We start from the raw sequence: 14063 nt of genomic DNA on the forward strand, positions 1-14063 counted from the left end.
ATCTCAAAATCCTTAACTTCATCACACCCGCCAAGTTCCATATATTCACAGGCCCAGGGAATCAGGACATGGACGTCTTTGGGGGAGGCACTATTCTGGCCGCCACACACAACAAAGAAACCGCCTACATTTCTGAAATCTGAAGGCTGGTAACTGAAGAATTCTCCACGTTGTTTATGCACACACAGACCAGAGAGGTGAATAAGAGATGACTGTGTCCTAAGGTTCTGCCCTTCTAAAAAGATGCCGCAAGCAACAAGGAATGTATCAGTATTAACATACATCTGGTTCCTGGGGTCGCTGAAGGCAGCAAGCACACACCATCTCTGAGGCAGGGGCTTCCCCCAGAAGACTGTAGTCAGCCTGGGAGAAGATTTTAACAACAGGGACAAATCTCATTTCTGTACTTATTGAAGATTTACTCCCTCAGATGGAACTGTTACTTTTAGTAATACTACCTCCTAATCTCAGTGGTTTCACACCATGATGGTTTATTTGTCACTCATCATCGCTTCTCGGCCCTTTGGCTAAGATGAAGTGTAGTATCTGTTCGTGTCAGTTTAATATTTGTCACTCCTGGAATGTCCCAGGGCCAGCTCTTCTCCAGGCACCTTGGGCTGCCTCCGATCTACGGCGTGGCCATCTTCAGCACATGGCTTCTGGAGTTGCCGCGCTCACCTAGGTCCAACCAGGCAGGCAAGGTCACGGGTCGCCATGGGTCAGTCCCACATATCCGTGACTTCTACTCACATTCCGGGGACTGGAACTCAGGGATGGGATCACAGCCAACTGCAAGAGAGGCTGGGAAATGGAGTTCCCAGGAAGAAAAGCCCGCTGTGATCACCCGTGGGTGACTGGCAAAATGCCTTCTAAGCAAGAGGAAATACCAAAAATAATGTACTGTGTGAGCGAATCTTTCCCTTTTTTAAAAATAAAATTTATTATAAAATTGGTTTCCATACATTGGTCTCCAGTGCTCATCCCAACAAGTGCCCTCCTCAATGCCCATCACCCATGAGTGGATCTTTCATCATGCATTTGAAAAAAAGATATTTAGCTGTCCTTCATCCATAACACTAGACCCATTTCCCAAATGATTCAAACTGAGGAGAGATCAACAGAAATGTACAGAGAGCATAATATTATTGCTGAGCCATCAAATCAACAGAGAGCTCACTTTGAAATTTTCCAAATGAAAATTCAAACTTTGTAAACAAAGCAGTTAGATATAACAAATCTTGAATATGACTTCACTCCAAACTCACAAGTTAACACAAAATGCATCATATATGAAAGAGCTAAAACCATTAAATTTCTACAACAGAGGAGAAAAATCTTTGGGAAACTGAATAAGGAAAGGGTTTCTAAAGACATTAAAAGGCACAATTATTTTCTAAAATTTTATAAAATCGACAGTATCAAGATCAAAAGTTTTTGCTCTTTGAAAGACAGTCAAGAAAATGAAAAGGAAATTTTAGACTAGAAAATTTTTTGCAAAACATATTTGACAGAAAGAAGGGTTATATCCAAAGTATACATGTAACTCTTGTACTCAGTAATGAGAAGATAATCCAGTTTCTAATGGGCAAGATGTTGGAATAGATATCTCAAAATAGAAGATATAAATAGCTGATATGCATATGAAAAGACGCTCAAAATCCTCACTCATCAAGCAACCCAAATTAAAAACTCTTCCATACTTACTGGGATGACTAAAGTTAAAAGACTGACAATAACAAGTCCTGACAAAAGTTCGGAACGAACGGAACGCTGCCGGGAGGTCACGCTTTCTGTGCGGCCCGTGACTATGCTCCTGCGTAAAGACAGTGAAAACCGATGTCCACCAAAGACAAGAATGGGGATGATGACAGAGGCTGTAATCACAATCACCAAAAACTGGAAACAAACCAAATATTACTCGACAGATAAACAAAGGGTGACACATCTACAAAGCTGAACACTCCAGGTATTAAAAGGAGAGAACCACGCACACATGCAAAATTGTGGATGAACCTCAAAAGCATTATGCTAAGTGAAAGGAGCCAGACACAAGAGCCTCACACTGTGTCCTTCCAATTATATGACAGTTCAGAAAAGGTCAAACTATGCACAGAAGGACTCCACGCCTGGTTTAATGCTCTGCTGTTGCAATCTTTAAGCCCTGAAAAAAGGGCTCCACATTTTCATGATGCACTGAGCCCCCCAAGTTGTGTGGCTTGGGGTCCTGCTGGCCTTTGCCAAAGCAGTTTTTTTAAAACGTGAGCAAATGGAGCTAGTTCACACACTTAGCTGTTCCCAACAGGCCGCAGCATTCCCAGCATTCTTACACCCACAGCTACTGCAAACATTAACATTAATTACCGCCTGACCCCAGATGCCATTTGAGCAAAAGCGTGTTGGTCACCTGCTCCCAGAGATCACAAAACAAGAATATAAAGAAGGGTATGCACATAAGGAAGAGCCCGCCAATCAAATTTACACTCACTCCCCTTCACTCCCTGGTTCCGTGGGTTGAACCACAGCCCCATGTGCCAAGGCTGCTGTGAGATGCGGAAAGCTCAGCCTCATCTCCCTGGATGAGTCCACGTGTTCCAGGGACCCGCGGAAATTGTGGCCTTCTGTGCGGATGCTGTGTCGACCCCGACCCTGAGAGGCGGTACTCTGGGAGGGAAGATGTAGTCTCCTGGACGGGAGATCTTAATAAATGCTGTCAACCGCTAAAACTCTGCCTTCTGGCTAAATGGCTTCATCATCCCTCATTGAATTTCTGGCTCCCTTTTCTGGAAGTTTTATATATAAGATGACCACGAGCCCTAATACTCAGAGAATCCCTGCAGTCAGCATGTGCTTGTGAAATAAAAAGAAACCATGTTGTTAACTCCAAAGAACAATCAACACCTGGAGAAAACAAATCATTCTCAGTGCTGTGAAAAATGTCCTGGCCCTATTTGACAAAGACACGGAAGGGTTTGCATTCAAACTGGCAGAGCACACTTCCTGCTGAAAGCCACAGGGCGCTCCCCAGAGCCACGTGCATTCCCGTCAGCGCGAAGAGCCAGGGAGGGTGGTGGAAATGCGCTTCTGCCAGTGCCAGTGACAGAAGCCATTGGGAAGGGAAAGTGCATGGCCAACTGCTTAAACACAACTCCAAAGGCCATTTTTAGTGCTTGAGGAGAGCAGTGCTTCTTCATCAGGTGAGCTTTTGTGAACTGATGGCAGGACTGATGCAGCAACTTTGGTGGCAAATTCTGCTGGCAAATTTTATCTGACGCTGTTAGCAATACATTGGACGCAGCCTGCCCCTCGGCGTCACAGAGCACTCTGCAGCAAGCACAAACCCGTTACTCCAGCCCGCGGGACTGTGAGGTCGCTCGGCGGAAAGTTGTTATTTTCCTTGTTTCACAGATTTCTAAAGAATGTGAGGTTGCAAAGGGCTGACATGTGTTTTATTTTTGAAATCACAGCGTCGCTACAGTGCCAGCTCCAGTGACGGGGAAAAGGAGCTATAACGGGACCTATTTCCATTCAAGGCTCATCTCCTCAAGCTTTGGATTCATGACAATTCAAGCCACAGAGAGAGCATTTTATAGTCCCCAGAAGAATGGTGAGCAGGCCTGTCAGCCTCTGAAGACTGGCACCAGCAGACCTTGAAACCAAGGCAAGGGGGAAAATTATAAATATTCTTTATGCCTTTGAGGAAAAATGTGAGAAATAAGAGAGAAATCAAGATTTCCCTGTGCTCCAGTTGGTGTAGAGCAGACCTATGAATAATCTAAGAAGGTTAAGCAGCATTGCTTTATAGCAGAAGGCAGATGGTAAGGTTGAAGTATATTATTAGAATGAGTGTGTATTCATACATGTGCAGGCACGTGTTTGTGTGTGCGTGCATGCGTTGGCAGCCATTTACACTTACTCTGTTATGGACTATCTAACTGATCCTTAGTCCACAAAACATTTTCTTCCCAAAAACATTAATTTAATGTGACAAGTGATTTTTCCTCAAAAGTATTCCTTTCATCACAAGTCTTATCTTATGTTCCCGTTACTATGGTAGCATAACAAATTATCCCAAATTTGTCCACCAATCTTCAGTTTGAACAGGGGCTGACAGAGATAGCTCATTTCTGCTCCTCCTGGTCTCTGCTTGGGGACTGGAATCCTCTGGAATCTTACTCATAGGTTTGCAGATACATGCTGGCTATCGGCAAAGATCTCAGCTAGGACTCTTGGTTGCACAACTTACACATGGTCTCTTCTTGCGGCATGGGCCTCCTCGAACCCAGTGATTGTGCAGAAAAAGAGGTGGGAGTCATGTTGGATTTTATGGTTTAGCGTAGGAAGTCACACAGCATCACGCTGACCACAGTCTGCTCTCTGAGCTGGTCATAAAGGCCTGCTCAGGTTCACGGGAGAGGAAGTAGATGCCACCTAATGATGGGGAACAGCAAGGTTACAGAAGAGCATACGGGACCAGAAAAGGAGCAAGAATCCATGGTCTCCACCCTGCCAACTCACAGAGGGCGGTCATCCATAACATTCCATTGCCCCTCCAGGACTCAGGTACTTGGAGACAGTCACAGGGCGAGCAAAAGAGATCGAAACATCCAAAGCTCCCTCAGCACCCACAAATCCTAAGAGTAAGGAGCCCATGTTATTTGTTAGCCACCCTCAGCATTAGCAGAAGGCAATTCAATCTTGGATTCACTAAAAAAGGTAGCATGAAAACAGATATTGCCGTCTCCCAAGATGTGGCCAATGTCCTGGTCCAAAGAAAATAAAATGAGATGTTGCAGTTTGTCTACACACCAGGATTTCCTTTCTGGCATGCTCGCATTAAAGCAGTGCAGTGATGATTTTTTATTTGTTATGTGCTAAACATTTTAATTACATTTTGACGTAAGCAACATCCCAGAAAAGACAAATAGTCAAAGACAAAGGTAATTAATTCTTGAAGGTAACCATACTAATACATGCATTTTTCATAGTGGAAATTAATTATTCTCAAGACAACTGTCTTTTCCCTTGTAAATTAGGACATTTCTCCCCTCATTAGTTGAAATTGCCTGTAGGAGATTATCACCGAGCTACGGAATTTCCTTCGGCAGGTAACTCCAGTTATCAGAGTGAGGACTTTAAACCAGAAAGCACAGGGCTGGCGGGCTTTGCTTCTGCTGAGTGGGGTGCAGAATAAGAAGTACGACAGCCTATCATCATGCAGGGATATGCACCCAGCACTCACGCGCTAAGCGGAAGTGTTCCTCAGAGCCGACTGGACAAGAGACCACTACAAACGTCTTTTTCTCATCCTACCACCACCGTCCATCATGCCAAAACGGCGTAGGCTAAGACTGCAGGGATTCTTTCCTGTGTGCCAAGCTGTAGACCATGCCGAGAGCCCAACCAAGAAAGAATGAGCCATGTGTTCTCTCCCAGAATGGGCCACCTAGCAGATCGCTCAGAAAATGTTCACTCTAGGGGCGCCTGGGGGGCTCCGCCGGTGAAGCATCCGACTTCAGCTCAGGCCATGATCTCGCAGTTTGTGGGTTCGAGCCCCACATGGGGCTCTGTGCTGACAGTTAGCTCAGAGCCTGAAACCTGCTTCAGATTCTGTGTCTCCCTCTCTCTGACCCTCCTCTGCTCTTGCTCTCTCTCTCTCTCTCTGTCTCTCAAAAATAAATAATTTAAAAAATGAAAAAAATTTTAAAAAGAAAACATTTAATCTAGGTATCTACCAGGTCTCCTTTCCACTCTTGAAGGCAGAGAAGCCCTTCTCCATGAAAACCCCAGTTAGAGCAAAAGGATGAACAAGACAGCTTCAGTCCATCTGTAGACACCAAATAACCCTTTGCCCTTATGTTCTCAGCCCCAGTCATCACCTCTGGTGGGCTCTGAATCCCACTGAGTTGTTGGTCAATTCAGAGTTGGTTGATAAAAGACAAGGAGAAGGAGAGGGGAAAAGAAGGGAAGGAGGGAAGCCAATGCATTGGACTCACACAACATCTGAGGGCAGGAACCAGAGTCCCATGAAGGCAGATGGTAAGGCAGAAGCACATCAGGATGAGTGTACATTCATATACATGAGCTCACGCAATGCCAAAACTGGGCTAGACCCAGTCAAACTACCAATCAATAGCATGATTAGAATAAATAACTTTCCAGAGAATTAATAGGTAGTGAGTGAATGGTTGCCACTGTTGTCTGATTTTTTTTTTCAACTATTCTCACTCATCAACTATGTACTAGGTGATTACCATAGACAGTCCCTGACTATGATGATTTGACAGAACAATTTTTCTACTTCATGATGGTGCAAAAGAGATCTACATTCCGTAGAAACCATAGTTGGAATTCTGACTTTGGATCCTTCCCCAAGCTCGCAATGTGCACTACGATCCTCTCTCACGATGCCGGTGGCGGTAGCGAATTACAGCCCCGGGCAGCCGCACGACCATGAGCAGCAACACCCAGCACAGACAACCAGCCTGTCTCCATAGAGCCATTCTGTTTTCCACTTTCCAGACAGTATTCAACAAATTGCATGAAATAAAATGGGCTTTGTACTAGATGATTTTGCCCAACCGCAGGCTAATGTATATCTTCTGAGCATGTTAAGTAGGTTAGGCTAAGCTATAATGTTCAGTAGGTTAGGCATATTAAATGCATTTTCAGGGCACCTGGAACACTCAGTTGGGTAAGTATCCAACTCCTGATTTGATTTTGGCTCAGGTCATGATCTTGCAACCCCATATCAGGTTTTACACTGACAGCACAGAGCCTGCTTAGGATTGTCTCTCTCTCTCAAGATAAATAAACTTTGTTTTAAAAAATGCATTTTTGATGTACCTGGGTGGCTCCGTCACTTAAGCATCCAACTTTGGTTCAGGTCATAATCTCGCAATCCTAGAGTTAGACCTCCACATGCAGCTCTGTACTGACAGCTCAGAGCCTGGAGCTGCTTCGCATTCTGTGTCTCCCTCTCTCTCTCTGCCCCTTCCCCACTTGTGCTCTGTCTCTCTCTGTCTCTCAAAAATAAACATTAGGGGCACCTGGGTGGCTCAGTCGGTTAAGCCTCCGACTTCGGCTCAGGTCAGATCTCACGTTCATGGGTTCGAGCCCCGTGTCAGGCTCTGTGCTGACAGCCAGCTCAGAGCCTGGAGCCTGCTTCCGGTTCTGTGTCTCCTCCTTTCTCTGCCCCTCCCCCTCTCATGCTCTGTCTCTCTCTGTATCAAAAATAAATTTTAAAAAAATTTTTAAAATTCTTTAAAAAAATAATAAAATAAACATTAAAAAAAATTTTACTGCATTTTCAACTTACAATGATTTACCAGGATATAAACCCACTGCAAACTGAGGAAGGCCTGTATACAGTGATAAAGGAAGTGGGCATCAGCCCTGCCTCGTGGAACATACATTTTAGTAGAATTATGTAGATTCTGCTCAAAGTTATTTATGGAAACAGAGATCAAGTGTATGAATATTTATTTCAAACCAATTGGCTGTAACTTGTGTTCAAGTTGCTTCGCAGAATTTTCTCTCAAGTTGGTTTCAGTGTAAAGACCCAAGGACTGCTGAAGTCAGTTCCAGTTTTAAAAATCTTTTATAGAATATCTATTTTCTTAAATAGATGTAATCGCTTGCAGAGCCAAGAGCAGAATGCAAGAACACCTGCGGGCTGTCTTCCCACACCAATCCTGCTGCAGGACACTGGAAGAAGATGAGGCTTTCAGATCCAGGCCTCCCTGGCTGGAGCTCTATCGGGTTAAAGTCCTGTGAATAAAACGTAATACCGAACAAACAAAACCAGAAGAAAAATAGTATGTGCTGTATGATTCTGCTTATGTGGTTCAAAACAGGTAATAGTAATCAATGGTAATAGAAATCAGAAAAATAGTTAACCCTGATTTCAGGAACATGACTGAGAAAAGGGCACAAAGGAATATTCCATAACGTCATCTTGGGGGTGATTACACAGGTGTAGACACAGAGAAAGCCGCCAGGCTATACACTTACAATCTGTGTACTGTACTATGTATAAGTTACATCTGAGTGAAAAACAAAGAATACAGAATGAAGACATGGACTCTATGCACTAGTATTTCCAGAACATGCTGCTTAGTGAAAAAGCAAAGTGTAAAGTAATCCCTATAGCATGTTCTCTCTCATGGCTGAAATAAGGGGATGTAAGAAGATATTCCTGTGTTCATTCTTGGACGCAAAAGAAACACAGGTCAGATAAACAATAACTAATGTGACTGGCTACCTACCAGGGATGGGTGGGCATGGAGAAAGGATGGGTGAATAGAAATGGGGTAGGAAAGTTGGGGGAAGCAACATTTCTCTGTATATCTTTTTGTATAGTTTTGAGTTTTAGAACTAGATTACTGTTTCACTTACTCAAAAATTAATAAACAGATAAAACCAACCACGACAGTGTTGGTGATGGTGGGGCAGGGACCCAAACTGGGATTCAACCAGTATCAACTGAGCTTCACTCTATCACAAACAATAATGTAGACACACAAAAAAAGGAAAGAACTTACCTAAGTAAACTAGGAAAACAGTATTGTGACTAAATGCTGTAAGGCTAAAAAAATAAAAAGAAAGGTGCACATATACTGTATTGTATTCGGCACATTTTCTGTTCAAGGGGTATGTGCTAGTAATTTTGAATATTTGAGCAAATTAGTAAACATGCTGTGAATAATGACAAGCAAGCTGTCCACTGTTGGGGAAAAGAAGTTACAATCAGGGAGAAAAAGAAAATGAACGCTGCGGCATGAGACTTGATCAGACACGTCAGCATAAACTCAAGAGTCGGTAGCATATAAACAGACACGAATATGTGTCTATGTGTGCATATTCATACACGTACTAGGAAATACTCTGCTCTATCAGAAGCAATAACACTGTGGTAGCGATAAGTATACACAGCAGGCAGATCTTGGTTTCTAAATCCATTCTCCAGTAAAAGAAACCAGGGCTCCTTGGAGAGACCACTTACTGCAAAACTAAAGTAGTGAATAAGATGTTCTCGAAATATCACGCAGTACCAAACATTAAGGAGTGCTCAAACAGTGATGGAAGACGCGAGGACTTCTGCAGAGGATGTTGGGGTAGGAGGACCCCAAGCTCCCTTCATCCCATGGATACAACTAGACTAGAAATGTAAACAACCCAGCAAACAACCAAAACACTGGCAGAACAGACTGTCCACAGCTAAATGTAGAGAAGAGGTCACATTAGAGAAGGTAGGACCTGGGCCAAAGTCAGCCACTTAACAGACTGAGCCACCAAGGTACCCCTCAAAAATTACTCTGAATGTAAATGGACTGTCTAAGTCAAGACACAGGGTAATAAAATGGATTTTTTAAAAAAGCAAGAACCATCTCTTTGGTGCTACAAGAGACTCATTTGGGACCTAGAAATACATGCAGATTGAAGGTGAAGGGATGGAAAAGCGTTTATTATGCAAACAATGTGAAAAGAGAGACTCTAACAGGAAACAAAAAATTCAACAAGGAAATGTAACAGTTGTAATATATGCAACCAAGATGGGAGCACCCAAATACATAAAGCAACAAACAACAAACATAAATGAAGTAATCAGTGTTAATACAATTATAGGAGGAGACTTTAACACCCCACTTGCATCAATGGACAGATCATCCTACAGAAAATTAACGAGGAGACAGTGGCTTTGAATAACACATTAGACCATATAGATATAAGAGATATATTCAGAATATCCCATCTCAAAACTGCAGAATACACATTCTTTTCAAGTGCACATAGAACATTCTCCAGAATAAATCATGTATTAGGCCACAATACAAGTCTCAACAAATTAAAAAAAGATTTAAGTCATACTATGTGTTTTTTCTGACCATAACACTATGAAACTAAAAATCAACCACAAGAAAAAGTCTGGAAAGAGCACAAGTACATGGAGATTAAATAACATGCTACTAAACAAACAATGAATGGTTCAACCAAGAAATCAAAGAAGAAATTTAAAAATACACGGAGACAGATGAAAATGAAAATATAATCATCCAAAATCTTTGGGATGCAGCCAAAGCTGTTCTAAGAAGGAAGTTTATAGCAATACTGCCGACCTCAAAAAGCAAGAAAAATTGCAAATAAGCAACCCAACCTTACACCTAAAGAAACCAGAAAAAGAACAAACAAAACCCAAATCCAGTAGAAAGGAGAAAATAATAAAAATTATAGCAAAAATACACAAAACAGAAGCAAAAAAAACCGCACACACAACAACAGATCAGATCCATGAAACCAGGAGCTGATTCTTTGAAAAAAATCAACAAATTTGATAAACCTCTAGCCAGACTCATCAAAAAAGAAAAACACAGCAAGAGGGAGAAAGCAAGAGAGGACTCAAGTAAACAATATCAGAAATGAAAGAGGGGAAATAACAAATGACACCACAAATATACAAAGAATTATGGGAGTATTACAAAAATTATATGCCACCAAATTAAAAAACCTAGAAGAAACATATAACCCTCCCTCCCAAAACTGAATCAGAAAGAAACAGAAAATCTTAACAGACCAGTTACCAGCAAGGGAATCAGATCACTAATCAAAACACTCACAACAAACAAAACTCTGGGACTAAATGGCTTCACAGGTAAATTTTATCAAACATTTAAAGAATAGTTAATACCTATTCTTCTTAAAGTATTACCAAAAAAAAAATAGAAGAAGAAGGAAAGATTCCAAATTCATTCCATGAGGCCAGCATTGTCCTGATACTGAAACCAGATAAAGACACCACAAAAAAAGAGAACCAGAGGCCAATATCTCTGATGAATATAGGTGCCAAAACCCTCAACCAAATATTATCAAACTGAATCCAACAATACAAAAGTAAAAAATCATTCACCACAATCAAGTGAAATTATTCCTGGGATGAAAGCGTGGTTCAATATTTGCAACTCAATCAACATGATACATCACATCAATAAGACAAAAGACAAAAACCAAATAATTATTTCAAAAGATGCAGAAAAGGCATATGACAAAGCACAACATACATTCATAATAAAATCTCAGAGCAAAGTAGGTTTAGAGGGAACATACCTCAACATAATTAAGTCCATATATGAAAAACTCACAGCTAACATCATATTCAATGGTGAAAAGCTGATGGGCCTTTCCCTCGTAAATCAGGAACAAGACAAGGATGCCCACTCTCACCCCTTTTATTCAACATAGTACGGGAAGTCCCAGCTACAGTAATCAGACAACAAAAAAAGAAATAAAAGGAATCCTTAGGGCACCTGGGTGGCTCAGTCAGTTGAGCATCCAACTTTGGCTCAAACCATGAGTTTGAGCCCCACATCGGGCTCTGTGCTGACTGCTCAGTGCCTGCACCCTGCTTCAGATTCTATGTCTCCCTCTCTCTCTGTTTCTCCCCCACTTGCATTCTGTCTCTCTCTCAAAAATAAAGAATAAAACATTTTTTTCAAAACAAAAGGCATCCAAATTGCTAAGGAAGAAGAAAACCCTATTTGCTTCTATTTTCAGATGACGATACAGATGCAGATGACATTAGTCATCAAGTTTACATAGAAAACCCAAAAGACTCCACCAAAAAAACTACCAGAATTGATATCCAGCACACTTACAAAAATAATATACAGAAATCCACTGCATTTATGTACACTATAATGAAGTATCACAAAGAGAAACCAAGAAAACAATCCCATTTATAATTACACCAAAAATAATAAAAACCTAGGAATAAACTTAACTAAGGAAGTATGAGATTTGTACTCTAAGAACTATAAAACACTGATGAAAGAAATTAACCACAATGGGGAATGGCAAGATATTCCATGCTCATGGATTGGGAAAACAAATATTGTTAAAATGACTATACTACCCAAAACACTCTACAGATCGAATGTAATCCCTAAAAAACACCACTAGCATTGTTCATAGAACTAGAAAAAATAATTCTAAAATTTGTATGTGAACCACAAAAGACCCCAAATAGCCAAAGCAATGTTGAAAAAAGAAGAACAAAAGTGGAGGCATCACAATCATAGATTTCAACATATACTACAGAGCTATAGTAATCAAAACAGTAAGGCACTAGTACCAAAACAGAGACATAAATCAATGGAACAGAACAGTAAATCAAGAAATAAACCCACAATAATATCATCAACTAATCTTTGATAAAGGAGGCAAGAATATGCAATGGGAAAGAGATAGTCTTCAATAAATGGTTTTGGAAAACCTGGACAACTACATGCAAAAGAATGAAACTGGACCACTTTCTCACATCATACACAAATAAAAACTCAAAATAAATTAAAGACCTAAATGTGAGACCTGAAAACATAAAAATCCTGGAAGAGAGCACAGGAAGTTAATTTCTCTGACATTGGCCCTAGCAAGAGTTTTCTGGGTATATCTCCTGAGGCAAGGGAAAGAAAGAAAACCAACAATAAACTATTGGGACTACAGAAAATAAACAGCTCCTGTGGAGCAAAGGAAACAACAAGAACTAAAAGGCAACCTAGTGAATGGGAGAAGATATTTGCAAATGACATATCTGATAAAGGGTCAGTATCTAAAATATATAAAGAACTGACACAACTCAACACCAAAAAACCCCACAAATAATAAAATGGGCAGAAGACATATAAACAGATAGTGTTCTAAGAAGACATCTAGATGGCATGAAAAGGTACTTAACATCACTCATCATCAGGGAAATGCAAATCAAAACCACAGTGAAATGTCATCTTATACCTGTGAGAATGGCTAAAATCAAAAACACAAGAAAATAGTGTTGGTGAGGATGTGGAGAAAGTGGAACCCCCATGCACTGTTGGTGAGGATGAAAATTGGTGCAGCCACTGTGGAAAACAGTATGGTCATACCTCAAAAAATAAAAATCGGGGTGCCTGGGTGGCTCAGTCGGTTGAGCATCCGACTTCAGCTCAGGTCATGATCTCACGGTTTGCGGATTCGAGCCCCGCATCAGGCTCTGTGCGGATAGCTAGCTCATGAGCCTGGAGCCTGCTTCCGGTTCTGTGTCTCCCTCTCCCTCTGCCCCTTCCCTTTCACAGTCTGTCTCTCAAAAGTAAATAAATGTAAAAAAATTTTTTAAATAAAAACAAAAATAGAATTATCATATGATCCAGTAATTGCAGTGCTGAGTAGATGTACAGAAATGATGGATACGTAGGTGATGGATGGATGGACGGACGACCACTTCATGCGTGTATGCATATTATCATTGAAAGAGTCAGATAAAGTTCTTGGGGAGAGTCATATTCAACTACTATAAGGCTGACCCATCACCCCAATCGAGATTACTGTATTAGGAACGTTCACGAATTCAGTCATGAAGGTACATACTATGTCTTCATTTAAGAACTCGGAGTACATCAGGTCTAAATGCAAGAAGCAAAACCAATTCCCTGTTCCTTCAAAATTACATTCTCATGGAGAAGACAGAAAACTAAACAGAAATGTCTATTATGACACGTTGAGATGAGTGCTGTGAAAGAACAAAAAGCACAGGAAGGGGAGAGAGACAGCAGACAGAGGCTCCCTGAGCTCCAGCGGCCAGGAAGGTCCTCTGGGGAGAAGAAAGAGCTGTGGGACTCTCTGGGGGACAGCGTCCCCAGTCAAGGCCACTGCGAGTGCAAAGGCTTGCGGAGTGGATAAGCATGGTGAGCCCGAGGGACAAGGAGAAAGGCATGGTTCTTGCGCACGTTGAGGGAAGAGGACCACACATGAGAGTCAGTCTGGGCCCCTAACTCGGGGCGTGGTCGGCCAAGGGATGCCCCACACATCACCCGTGGCTGCACACATGCACATCGTCACCGAAAAGCTCAGACACGACTCCTGGGGAGGCTCCCTCAGGAACTTGCACAAACCCACGGGAAGCCACCCTCCTGTTTTACTACCTCCGGGAGCCCACGGCTTCCCAAAGCCCACCCAGGGCAGCCCATGAACATGAGTGCACGGGGCTCTCAACTTTGGCAGGGAAAAGCTCTTGGTTGAGGAGGACTCTCTCTAGG

At 41.9% G+C, this 14063-nt stretch overlaps 1 pseudogene; it reads left to right on the forward strand.

The window, feature by feature from the left end:
- The first annotated feature begins 507 nt into the window (after positions 1-507).
- LOC115284536 lies at positions 508-601 on the forward strand (annotated as a pseudogene).
- Positions 602-14063: the final 13462 nt, after the last annotated feature.

This window comes from Suricata suricatta, chromosome X, assembly GCF_006229205.1.
Source record: "Suricata suricatta isolate VVHF042 chromosome X, meerkat_22Aug2017_6uvM2_HiC, whole genome shotgun sequence".
NCBI classification, from domain to species: domain Eukaryota; kingdom Metazoa; phylum Chordata; class Mammalia; order Carnivora; family Herpestidae; genus Suricata; species Suricata suricatta.